Source organism: Rhinopithecus roxellana, chromosome 15, assembly GCF_007565055.1.
Source record: "Rhinopithecus roxellana isolate Shanxi Qingling chromosome 15, ASM756505v1, whole genome shotgun sequence".
NCBI lineage: Eukaryota > Metazoa > Chordata > Mammalia > Primates > Cercopithecidae > Rhinopithecus > Rhinopithecus roxellana.
The window spans coordinates 72,761,741-72,772,806 of NC_044563.1; the positions used below are offsets into that span (position 1 = coordinate 72,761,741).

Consider the following 11,066-nt stretch of genomic DNA (forward strand, 5'->3'; position numbering starts at 1 on the left):
GGATGATTCTGTCCCAGTTCATCCTTCTTCTCCCTTATTCTATCACTTCTTAAGAGTTAAGTTTGCACATGGCAGAACTAGCCTTCACTCCATAGGCTAAGTTGGTGCTATATTTGGCTTAGTAAGATTCTATCATGGGTAAGTCAATGCCACTCAGTAACATAGTAGTGGTAAAGGCAGATTCTGTGGGTCCACATTAGTCTAGTTTCAGACAATCTCAGCAATATTCCAAGGTATGGGAGAAAATACCATGGGAAGTTCTGAGTTGTCTTCTTTTCTCCTGTGTCCATAGATTCCCTTAGAGTAGAATGCTTCCTGGAAATGGCTCTTTGGTGAATGAATTCATTCTGGTGAGGTTAACAGACCAGCCAGATCTTTAACTCCCCCTGTTCTTCCTGTTTCTTGTAATGTATGTTGTCACTGTGATAAGAAACTCTGTCTTGGTAATTCTAACTATGCGGAATTCACATCTTCACACTCCCATGTACTTTTTCCTTTCTAAATTGTTCTTCACAGACTTCTGTTATTCTTCTGTGTTTACACTCCAAATGCTGAGGAACTGTATTTCAGAGAAGAATATTATCTCCTACATAGTTTGCACGATCTAGCTTTTCTTCTTCTTTTCCTTTTTTTATTTCTGAATGTTATATGCTGACGTCAATGGCCTATGATTGCTGTGTGACCATCTGTTACCCACTTCTTTATCACATTGCCATGTCCCCTAAAGTGTATTTCAGCCTTATGCTTGGTTCCTACTTCCTGTTCTTTTCTGGGGTCATGGCCCACACTGGATGCATGCTGAGACTGACCTTCGGTGATGCAAACACCATCAATCACTACTTCTGTGACGTTCTCCCTGTGTTCCAGCTCTCCTGCACCAGCACCTGCATCAGTGAGCTGGTGGTTTTCATTGTGGCAGGCATCAACATCATTGTGTCTATTGTCACCATCTTTATCTCTTATGGTGACATCCTCTCCAGGATCCTCCACATCGGTTCCAATGAGGGAAGGTCCAAAGCCTTCAGCACTTGCAGTTTCCACATAATTGCTGTTTCTCTGTTCTTTGGATTAAGTGCATTTATGTATGTCAAACCATCTTCTGCTGGGTCTACGGATGAGGGAACATTCTCTTCTGTTTTTCATATGAATGTGCATCCCATGATGAGCTCCTTAATCTACAGCTTAAAGAGCAAAGATGCTAAATTTGACATGGGAAAAGCTCTGAGTAGGAGAATGTTATGGCCATAAACAACATTTCTCTGTGCATGTAGTTACAGGATGGGGATTCTCTGTATTTTATTATAATAACTTAAGAGGAAATAATTTTTCCTATTTGTTATCATTAGTTGAGTATCATCCTATCAATTTGTCTCCAATTTTTATAATAAATTTTTTCCCCTCACCCTTTGCACATCTTTCCCCTTTTTGTCATTTTTCCTGTGTATTAATAAAGAAAGTTTTTCTTTTTTTCCATTGTCATTATGGACTTCCTTTTTTCTTCTAGAAAAGATGATTGGTTTTTCAAATGATCAAATAAAGTAAAATTAGGATGACAATGTTCCGCTGCATATAAGAACCTGACAACCTGCCTCTACTCTTGTCTTTCCATCCTCCACTGGGCAGCATCATGTGTCCTTTATATGCTGGTGTTTTCCAGACAGACAAGGTTTGACAAGACTTAACAAATACAGCCCACTTTGCCATTTTAAATACACACATGAAGCTTCTTCTGGCATTAATTTTATGTTTACCTTTGTATACCCCAAATAGCTTATATAGATCACCAATATACCAGTATTGCATCTGTGAGGTGCTGGAACTAAGAGATGCTAATGATTCCCTTAAAGTCACCCAATTTCTTTATTTAAAAAGTCTAAAATAAGTTAATAGACTCCTGATTTCAAGTCTACTACTTTTTCTGGTATACTTTGTTATTTTACTTATTAAACACGAGATACTATACGAGAAAACTTTTTTTTTTGGACAGTTGAGTGCACTTTGTTTCTAGATGATAAATAATCTCAGAATGGTTATTGCTTTAGCTTTTTGTTCTGGGAAATTTTTTTGGAGGGTGTGTGAAAGTGGAGATCTATTAAGCTGGGGTAGTTGCGAATTGATTGGCTCAAGCAGGGAGCTGATGTATTTTACAAAATCAAAAAGCATATTGAAATATTTTCTGGTGTTTCTCATTCAGAGAATAGAGGCATAGCGGAGAAAGGAGCCTACCAATTTGTAATTTAGGCAAGAATTCAAAGAGACACATAGCCGATATACAAGAGGTCCCTCTGCGGGGATTATGGGGATTACCAATGAGGATTTAGAAGCCATCTGAAAATCTCCATCAATTTAAATTTTCAATCTGAATTTGTATCTGTTCTGCAAATTACCATAACTATCTTTTATTAACATAAAGCTTTGACAAAATTTGTAATCCACAATGACTATACATTAAATAATGTTTTGAGGAGTGAATGTGGTCACATTTGTGGAGAACCAGGAAGGGAAAGAAAGGAAACTTCAACCAGAAAAATAATGAGTGGTAATTGGATCTCAAGTTAGGAAAGAACTTAGAAAGTAGAACCATGGAAAATTAATGCTTCTACCTATGACTTCTTTTTCTCAAAATTGGAAGGCCTTACAAATACTATGGTGATCACAGAATTTTTCTGAGTAGGACGAAGGCATAAGTTATCTGATATTAAAGGAAGGTTAAACCTGAAGGCTGGAGGACCTGCAGATAACTAAATCACTCATGGTTTTGTGACTTTCATTAGCTATTTTCATATGCATTTTAAGGTATTATAACCTCATATTGCAGTTGTGAGATTATATAAATACGTAATAACATACAGGAGGGTGTGTTGTAGGTTATAAACATGAAACAAATAAGGGCAATGAATTGGAGGGAGCTAGGAGGAAGGTAGTGCTGAGTAAAAAGAAAAAAGTGATTTCATCTGAAAGATTAGAGAGCATTATGCATTATAGGGCCATGTATGTCATAATGTTAAAATTATATAACTACGAAGACTATGTGTGTGAGTGTAATATATTTTTTGACAGGCATTTCAGGAGTCACTAATGGTGTGATAATGACCTGTACCTAAAAGTCAAACAGTCGCTGTTAGAAAAGGAGGGGAGAAGAAAATTCCCGATCTTTTAGGCCTGGAGGAATGTGGTATTCATGATGTAAAATTTTGAATAGAATATTAAGCCTTCGAAGATAGCAGGGCAAAAGCATCTTGGTCTGTGTATAAATGACTTCATAATTATGGCTTTATTAAAACACTTGAATTATAGACAGGCTCCTGGAGAAGCCGCTATATCAGAACAAAAGAGCTTTCATGATGCTACCTGTAATTATTATAATACCTCAAAAACAGAGCTTGCTGTTTAGATACCTTGTTTTTGGTTAAATGATTACTTCTGGGCAAAATCATAATTAAAAATCATGACTTTTATTTGACTGACGTCAAAGACTGAGACTTATAAATGCCCTTAGCATCTCTATAGAAAAAGAAGAGGAGGAGCTTTAGAATAATCCTTAGACCACTATGACCGTAAGTGCACAGTTTTTGTGTGTGAACAGAAGTTTTTATTTTTGTAGGCAAATACCTTAAACTGTGACCATCTTAAGAGAAACTACAAACTGTTTTCTAGCAAATGCACCATGTTGCATCCCCATCACTGATGAATGAACATTTCAGCTGCTCTGTGTACTCATTAGCATTCGATTTAGTCATTTTGTTTATTTATTTTTATTTTTCTAATAGCTTTTTAATGGTATCTCATTGTGATTTTAATTTGACTTTCCCTAGTAACTAATGATGTTGAGGATCCTTTCCTGAGTTTGTTTCCCATCCATATGCTGCTTTTGGGCAAAGTGTCTAGGTACAACCTTTGCTCATTCATTTATTCAGTTGTTTCTTTACTTATTTTTGAGGTTTACTGGTGCTTTACAGATTCTGGATGTACGTTACTTAATAGATGCATGATTTGAAAATATAATCTTCCAGTGTTTGGCTTGTTTCATTCTTTGAGTATTATCTTTCCTAGAGGAAAGGTTTTTAACTTTGATAATGTCTAATTAACTATCTTTTTTCTCTGATGGACTCTGTTTTTGGTAGCTTATCAGGAGTCTTTGCCTTATTCTATGTCAAAAAGTTTTTTCCCTTTTGCTCTCTTCTAAAAATCTTAAAGGTTAATATTTTACCTTTATGTCTATGAGTAATTTTGTGATAATTATATTAATGATGTGAGTTAGGTTTCTTAGTCTCTTCTGCATTTCTATAACAGACTACCAAGACTGAACGATTTATAAAGAGAAGAAATTTATTTCTTACACTTTCTGGAGGCTGAGAAGTCCAACATTAAGGTGGCAGCATCTGGAGAGCCTTTTTGCTGAGTCATAACATGGCAGAGGGCATCACAGGCAGAGGGCATGAGCTTGCGTGTCAGCTTAGGTCTCCCTTTCTCTTCTTACGAAGCCAACAGTCTCATCATGGGGGTCCACCTTAATGACATTATCTAATCCTTGTTAACTTCAAAAGGCCTCACCTCCAGTCGGCATATGAGCTTGGGATTAAGTTTCCAACACGTAAAATTTGGGGAACACATTCAAACCACAGCAGTAGGTTTTGAGATTTTTTTCTTTTTGTTACGAATATTGAATTATTCCAGTGTCATTGCTTGAAAAGCCCATAATTTCTTCAATGGGTTGCCTTTGCACATTTGTCAAAATCAATTAGCCTAATATATGTGGGCCTATTTCTGGACACTATGTTCTGTTCCATTGATCCATCTGTGTATCCTTTTGACAATATCACACTGTTTTAATTATTGCAGAACTATAGGGAGTCTTGAAATCAAGTAGTGTGAGACCTCCTACTCTGTTTCTTTGAAAAATTGTTCTGGCTATTTTTTTTTTTTTTTTTTTGGCTATTTTTATGTCTTTGTCTATCCATATAAATCAATTTCTCACAATAAAACTTACTTGAAATTAATGTAATTTCATGGATTGTATACATCAGCTTTAAAAAGATGGACATGTTAGAAATATTCAGTCTTCCAGTGTTTGGCTTATTTCATTCAAGATTGATCTTTACTTATCATAATGAATTATCTATTTTATGTACTTTAGAATTGAATTTGCTAAAATTTCAAAAATTATATGCATATATATGCACATACACACGCAAACGTTAAAAGTAGGTTTATTTTTAACAGCCAAAAACTGTAGTCAACCTGGATGTCTATCAACAGGTTAATTGATAAATTATGGTATCTTGATCTTTACAATGGAACAATACAGAGCAACAAAAAGGAATATAAATACAATGTGTCTTTCTATTTACATAAGTTTTCTATTTCCTTAATTAGTTTTAGTTTATAGTGTACATACCTTGTACATACATTATTAGATTTGTTTTGAAGGTTTCGTGATTTTTGGTGCTGTTGTAACATTAGTGCCTTTTAAAAACTTCAGTTTCCAATTGTTCATAGCAGAGAGCACCATGTCATTTATAAACAGAAATAATCTTATTTTTTCCTGTGCAATGTATCTGTCATTTATTATGTTTTCTTGCCTTATTGCACTGTCCATTAATCTACTACATGATCATATAGTAGCAGTGAGAGTGGAATTTTGTTTCTTTTCACCAGACTTATAAGAATTCACTCTTTTAAGTATGAAGTTAGGTGTAGTTTTATTTGTTTGTTTGTTTGCAGATTCCCTTCATCGTGTTAAGAATTCCCTCTTATTTTTAGGTTTAATTTTTAAAAATAATACATAAACACTGACATTTGTGAAAATGTTTTTCATTTTTTCAGATGATTATACAGTTTTAGTACTGTGATTCAAGGAAGGCTTTGAAGGTGTTGGGTATGTGCATTTTCCTGATGCGGTGATGATTTCATGGTGTAAACACAAGTTAACATTTGCCATATTGTACATTTTAAATATGTATAGTTTATTGTATAGCAATTATACCTCAAAAAAGAAGTTTGAGAAAAGCTCCCTCCCCCAAATTTGTATACGTAGGATTTGTGCATACTATGTACTAAAATTACATTTCAATAAGATACTGCCATGGAAAGTCATACACAAAACCTGAAGCAGGCAAGACCTCAGAGAATATAGTCCTTCTAAGCTAGTCTTGAAGAAAATGCTTAGCAAGTGAATCAAAAGAACTCAAGAAAGTAGAAGCCTGGGAGTAAGCACTGAATAATTTAAATACAAAATTAAGACTAAATAACTGAGAGTTATGATTATAGAGCATAGCTAAATGCTACAGCCTTGAATATATAGACACATAGTTTACATAGTTAAAACCACCGGGTTTGGACAAGAGTAATGTGAACACGTTGTTTCTTCACACTATAGAATTCCACTCAATAAAGTGGAGTGGAATATTCCACTCAATAAAGTGAAGGTTGAGTTGAGTTTTGTATATGAGAGATAGGAATCTAGATTCATTCTTTTGCCTATGGATATTCAGTTTTCCCAGAACTATTTATTGAAAAGAGTGTCCTTTCCACAATGTGTACATTCTTGTCATCTTTGCCAAAAGCCAGTTGGCTGTAAACATGTGGATTTATTTCTAGGGACTCTATTCTGTTCCATTGAGCTGTGTGTCTGTTTTTATGTCATTACTATGCTGTTTTGCTTCCTATAGCTTTTTAGTGTATTTTATTTTATTTTTTTATTTTTATTTTATTTTTTTTTGAGACGGAGTCTCGCTCTGCCACCCAGGCTGGAGTGCAGTGGCCGGATCTCAGCTCACTGCAAGCTCCACCTCCCAGGTTTACGCCATTCTCCTGCTTCAGCCTCCCGGGTAGCTGGGACTACAGGCCCCCGCCACCTCGCCTGGCTAGTTTTTTGTACTTTTTTAGTAGAGACGGGGTTTCACCATGTTAGCCAGGATGGTCTCGATCTCCTGACCTCGTGATCTGCCCGTCTCGGCCTCCCAAAGTGCTGGGATTACAGGCTTGAGCCACCGCGCCCGGCCCTAGTATTTTAAAGTCAGGTCGTGTGATACCTCCAGTTAGGTTGTTTTAGCTCAGTATGCCTTTGGCTATTTAGGGTCTTTTGTGATTCCATGTGAATTTTAGAATTTTTTAAAATTTCTGTGAAGAAAGTTATTGATATTTTGATAGGGCTTGCATTGACTCTGTTTATTGCTTTGAGTAATATGGTTATTTTTAACAATATTAATTCTTGTAATCCAGGAGCATGGGATATCTTTCCATTGTTTGGTGGTCTCTTCAGTGTCTTCCATCAGTGTTTTATAGTTTTCATTATAAATAATTTTTACCTGTTTGATTAAATTTATTTCTAAGTATTTTATTATTTTTTGTAGCTATTATAAATGGATTGCTTTCTTGATTTATTTTCATCTAGTTCATTATTGATGTATAGAAACACCACTGAGTTTTGCATGTTGGTTTTGTATCCTGAAACTTTACTGAATTCATTTATCAATTCTAAGAGTTTTTTGGTGGGGTCTAGGTTTTTCTATATGTAAGATTATGTAGTCTGCAAAGAGGGACAATTAGACTTTCTCTTTTCCAATTTGGATGCCTTTGTTTTTCTCTTGGCTAATTGCTCTGGCTAGCTGTTCCTGTACTACGTTGAATAGCATTGCTGAAAGTGGGCATCCTTGTCTTGTTCTATTTCTTAGAGGAAACACTTTCAGCTACTTTCCATTTAGTATGATGTTAACTGTGGTTTTTAAATATATGTCCTTTATTATGTTGAGGTATGTTCCTTTTATATCTAATTTGTTGAGAATTTTTCTCATGAATAAATGTTGATTTTTATCAAATGCTTTTTCTGCATCTTGAAAAAATTATGATTTTTGTCCTTCATTCTGTTGATGCATCACATTTATGATTTGCATATGTTGAAGACAATGTGCATTCCTGGGATAAACTCCACTTGATGATAATGTGTTATCTTTTTGATGGATTGTCGGATTCTGTTGTCTAGCATTTTGTTGAGGAGTTTTGCATCTGTGTTCATCACTAATGTTGGCCTGTGTGTGTGTGTGTGTGTGTGTGTGTGTCCTTGTCTAATTTTGGTGTCAAGGTAATGTTGGATTCATAGAAGGAGTCAGGAAAAATTTATTCCTATTGAATTTTCTGGAAAAATTTGAGAACTGGTATTAGCTCTTATTTATGTGTTTGGTAAAATTCAGCAGTAAAGTTATCTGGTTCTGGGCTTTTCCTCGTTTACAGATTTTTTATTACCTATTCAATCTCATTACTCATTATTGGTCTGTTCATGTTTTCCATTTCTTCTTTTTTCAATCTCTATAGCTTATATGGCTTCAAAAATTTATCCATTTCTTTTAGGCTTTCTAGCTTTTTTGCATATAGTTGTTTATAATAGACTCTAATCATCCTTTGAATTTATGTGGTATCAGTTGTAATATGTTTTTGGTCATTTCTGATTTAATTTATTTGAGTCTTCTCTGTTTTTTTCTTAGGCTAGCTAATGGTGTGTCAATATTGTTTCCCCTTTTAAAAATAAACTTTTCATTTATTTGATCTTTTGTATTATTTTTCAGTGTCTATTTTGTTCAGTTTTGCTCTGATCTGTATTATTTCTTTTCTTCTAATAATTTTAGTTTTTTTTTCCTTGGTTTTCTAGTTCCTTGAGGTGCATACTTAGGTCATTAAACATTATTCTACTTTTTTGATGTAGTATTGTTTTCATGGTATCTCATAGGTTTTGATATAACTTGACTCAATTTGTATTTGTTTTAAGAAATCAATTTTCTCTTTGACCAGTGGTTTTTTGGGAGCATGGTATTTAATTATCATGCCTTGTATAGTTTCCAGAGTTCCTTTTGTTACTGATTTCAAGTTTTATTCCATTGTTGTCTGAAAATATAATTAATATAGTTTTGATTTTTAAGTATTTGTTGAGTTTGTTTTGTGTGTGGCCCAACACATGGTCTATTCTGGAGAATTGTGTGTGTGTGTTGATGAGAAGAATGTGTATTCTTCAGCTCTTGGATAAAATGTCCTATAAATGTCTGTTAGGTCTATTTGATCTATAGCTCAGTTTAAGTCTAATATATCTTTGGTGATTGTCTCTCTAGATGATCTGTCCAATGCTGAAAGTGGGGTAGTGAAGTCCCCACCTAGTATTTTAGTGGGGTCTATCTCTTTAGATCGAAATTTGCTTTATATATCTGGGTGCTCTGTGTTGAGTGCATGTGTACTTATAATTGTTATATCCTCTGGGTGAATTGATTACTTTACCATGCTTTCTTTGTCTTTTTTTATGTTTTTTTGACTTAAAGTGTATTTTGTTGATAAAAGTAGAGCTACTCCTGCATGCTTATATTTTCCATTTGTGTGAAATATTTTTTCTATGTCTTCTTTTTCCACTATGTTTGACTTTGCAGGGGAAGTGAGTTTCTTGTAGGCAGCATGTAGTGGCAGTGGCAAGTTTTTAAATAAGACAATGATAAAGTTTGCCTCGTGAATGGACTCTTCCTTTTGTGAAATAATTCTCTGTAGCATGCAATGCTATTTGATAACATTTTATACCTAGTAGAACTCCTGTCAAAATTGGAGTTGGTCCTCTCAAATCCAGCCACTTCTTTATTAGCTAAGTTTATGTAATATTCTAAATCCTTTCTTGCCATTTCAACAATATTCACAGCATCTTCATCAGAAGTAGATTCATTTTTAAAAAGCACTTTCTTTGCTTATCCGTAAGAAGAAACTCCTCTTCTGTTAAAGTTTTATTATTAGATCCTAGCAATTAGTCACCTCTTCAGGCTCCACTTATGTAATTTTAGTTCTCTTGCTGTTTTTAACACATCTGTAGTTACTTCCTCCACTGAAATCATCCATGGAGGTTGGAATCAACTTCCCCCAAACTCCTGTTAATATCGACATTTCAATTTCCTTCCATGAATCACAAATGTTCTTAATGGTATCTAGAATTGTAAATTATTTCTGGAATGTTTTCCTTTGCCTAGTTCCATCAGAGAAATTACTATCTTTGGCAGGTATAGCCTCATAAAATGTACTTCTTACATAACAAGACTTGAAAATCTAAACTCCTCCCCCACCCATTGGCTTCAGAATGGATGTTTTGTTAGCAGGCATGCAAACAACATTAATCTTTTTGTACATCTCCATCAGAGTTATTGGGTGACTAGGTTCATTGTCAATAAGCAGTTATATTTTGAAACAAATGTATATTTTTTTCTGAGCAGTAGGTCTCAACAGTTGACTTAAAATATTCACTAAATCATGCTGTAAACAAATCTTCTGTCATTCAGGCTTTGTTGTTCCATTTGTAGAGCACAGGCAGAGTAGATGTAGCATAACTCTTAAGGCCCCTAGGATTTTCAGAATGATAAACAAGTGTTGGTTTCGACATAAAGTCACCAGCTGCATTAGCCCCTAATACTAAAGCCAGTCAGTCTGTTGAAGCTTTAACACCAGGCATTAACTTCTCCTCTCTAGCTGTGAAAGTCCTAGATAACATCTATTTTCTTCCTCTTCTTCTTCTTTCTTCCTCTTCTTCTTCTTCTTCTTCTTCTTCTTCTTCTTCTTCTTCTTCTTCTTCTTCTTCTTCTTCTTCTTCTTCTTCTTCTTCTTCTTCTTCTTCTTCTCCTTCTTCTTCCTCCTCTTCCTCTTCCTCTTCCCCTTCCCCTTCCCCTTCTCCTTCTCCATCTCCTTCTCCTTCTTCTTCTTCTTCTTTTTTTTGACAGAGTCTTACTCTGTCACCCAGGCTGGAGTGCAATGATGTAATCTTGGCTCACTGCAACCTCCGCCTCCTAGGTTCAAGTGATTCTCGTGCCTCAGCCACCCTAGTAGCTGGGACTACAGGCGTGCACCACCACACTTAGCTAATTTTTGTATTCTTAGTAGAGACAGGGATTCACCATGTTGACCAGGGTGGTCTCAAACTCCTGACCTCAGGTGATCTGCCAACGTCGGCCTCCCAAAGTACTGGGATTACAAGCATGAGCCACCAAGCCTGGCCTCTTCTTCTAATAGAAAGCTGTTTTATCTACATTGAAATCTGTTGTTTCACGTAGCTA

General features: G+C 35.2%; 1 pseudogene; it reads left to right on the forward strand.

Moving 5' to 3' along the window:
• Positions 1–308: 308 nt before the first annotated feature.
• Positions 309–1,248, forward strand: LOC104656393 (annotated as a pseudogene).
• Positions 1,249–11,066: the final 9,818 nt, after the last annotated feature.